Source organism: Fukomys damarensis, unplaced genomic scaffold (genome assembly GCF_012274545.1).
Source record: "Fukomys damarensis isolate Sample0158 unplaced genomic scaffold, DMR_v1.0_HiC HiC_scaffold_18, whole genome shotgun sequence".
NCBI lineage: Eukaryota > Metazoa > Chordata > Mammalia > Rodentia > Bathyergidae > Fukomys > Fukomys damarensis.
Window position 1 is genome coordinate 47,051,317 of NW_022900930.1, and position 2,383 is coordinate 47,053,699.

Here is a 2,383-nt window from a genome sequence, read left to right on the forward strand (position 1 = left end):
AGAAGTTTACACATTCAAACTAGCCTTTTTTTCTTTTCTTAAAAAAAAAAAACTTAGCTGGGCATGGTGGCTTCTGCCTGCAATCCTAGCACTTGGGAAGCCGAGACAGGAGGATTGCTGCAGGTTCAAAGCTAGCCTGGGCTACAAAGACCCCATCAAGGAAGAAAAAGAGATGGGTAGAGGAAGAAGAAGAGGGAGAGGGAGAAAGAGAAAGAAAGAGAAAGACCCTCTTCTTAGGAGAATAGAATGCGGAATGTCTTCTGCTCAGACGTACTGTGTATATTACAGCCCAGAAGCAGAACTCTGACTCTTGGTACGGACCACAGGTCCAGGATTTCCCTTAGGAATGATGAGATGTTCTGGAACCTGGTAGTGTGATGATTGCACAATGCTTTATATGCAATAGTTAGGGCCTCTGTGGTACATTGTATGCATATTTTCACCACAACTTCTAAAGAAAAAGGATATAGGTAAAAGAGTGCTTTAAAGATGTAAGCCAATCTGGGAAACCTAGCACTTGAGGAGGCAGGAGGATCACAAATTCAAGCCCAGACTGGGAAACTTAGTGACTTAGCAAGACACTGTCTCAAAAATTAAGAAAAATGCATAAAGGGCTGGGGATACAGCTCAGTGGGAGCCCTGGATTCCCAGTACTGGAAAAAAAAAAAAGCAAACTATCACATAGAGAAAAACATCAGAGTTATTGTTAATGGAGTCATGAAGCTACTTCTGGTCATTCTCATCCTTCCACAACCTCTGTCCTGACCCCTCAGTCCAGAAACCCAGGGGTCCCCCTGCACACCCAGTCCCATCACGTCCCTCTGCTCCGCACTCTGGGACAGCACTGGCCTAGGGTTTGCAGTGTGGCTTTGGACCCTGGCCGAGTCGCTCTGCTCCACTGGGATTTGATCTTACCCGAGCAACGGGACACACAGCTCGCTACCTCCTACCTGGAACAGCACAGGGGACTCAGGACCGCTCCTTGCCAGGCAGGACGCTCTGAGCTGCACAGGGACTGGCCAGGGGCCAGGCAGCTGCTGCTGGGGTTATCACTTCACCATGACCCAGCTGCACTGAACAGTGACAGTTTGTGCCACTGTTGGGCAGGGCACGTGCACAGGGCTTATCCCGAGCCATTTCCCTCCCTGCTCACTTGGGAGAGTATTGTCCTGGCCACCAGGCCCTTACCCGGGTCCCACACAACGCCTCACCCGTCCTGTCCCAGGCTTCCCTACTTTGTCCCAGCTCTCTGAGAGGTGTCTGCTTCCTGCCCGGCCCAAAACATCTCAGCTGGCAGGCGGAGAAAACCAGGGATTCCTAGTGGGGCTGCTCTTGAACGCTCTCTCAGAATAACACCCATGGGGTAAGACAGAGGGACCAGGCCTGGGGAGCTGCCCCGGACTCAGCCCCCTGGGGCTGCTGCTGCCCCGCCCGCCCCACCTGGAGCTCTCCAGGCTTTACCTGTGTGTGAACTGAAGGCCCTGAAAATCGTGCGGCGCCCACCCAGCCTGGCCACAGCAGCTTCTGTGGTCCCGGTGGGCCTGGGGTCTCTGGCCCTCGACGGGCTTTTTCCAAGCTGCTCCTCTGCAAAGGAAACGCCACAGTCAGCTCCCTCTCAGAGAGCTGTCATTACCCTCTCGCTCCTTTCCCTCCGCTTTCCTTCCCATTGTGTGTATAGGTCACCTGGTTACAGGCAATTTTTACTTCATCTTGACACTTTTCTACATTTTCCCAATTTCTTCCCACAAGCATGCGTTAGTTACTTAGCATAATGAAGTGTTTTTATGCACGCAGTGATTCCTGCATGTGCCCTCCCTGATCTCATGGAGTCGGGGGCTCACCCAAATCTCATTAGCCCTAGACGCCAGCTGAGTGGAGTGCAAGTAATCAAGGCCAACTCTGAGGCAGGGGAACAGACTGTGTCCCTCAACTCATGCGTGGAAAAGCAGAATGTGGTCTGGGCACACAGTGGATAATCACTCAGCCTCTAAAAGGAAGGAAATTCTAGCACATGGTACAATGTGGACAAACTTTGAGAAAACTATGCTAAGCCAAACAAGCCCGGCACAAAAGGACAAATGCTTACGAGAGGCCCCTGGAGAAATCAGATCCACAGAATCTGAGAGTTGAGTGGAGGTTGCCAGGGGCTGGGAGGGGGACGAAGGAGCCAGAGTTTAATGTGTAGAGTTGCAGCAGAGGGCGAGGAAGAGTGTGGAGATGAACGGTGCTGGTGACTGCTCTATTACTCACTTTTCCATCACCAAGCAGGACACCCAAAGCCCACGGCTTAAGGGAAGGGAGATTTATTTTGACCCACGTTTTTTGAAGAATTCAATCCGGAGTCAGCAGGCTACCAGGCAGAAGCATGGGGGGTGGGGGGTGG

General features: G+C 51.9%; 1 protein-coding gene across 2 annotated transcripts in view; it reads right to left on the minus strand.

Moving 5' to 3' along the window:
* The window catches only part of Chrna2 (cholinergic receptor nicotinic alpha 2 subunit), a 13,852-nt gene that overhangs the window by 10,898 nt on the left and 571 nt on the right, over positions 1-2,383 (minus strand). Inside the window, exon 2 of one of the 2 annotated variants that reach the window (XM_033765497.1) lies at positions 1,462-1,584. The gene's annotated coding sequence lies outside the window, so the exon portion shown is untranslated. Of the gene's footprint in view, positions 1-950; positions 1,063-1,461; positions 1,585-2,383 lie in introns of those variants that run through there. The other variant, XM_010623487.2, reaches the window with a different exon arrangement.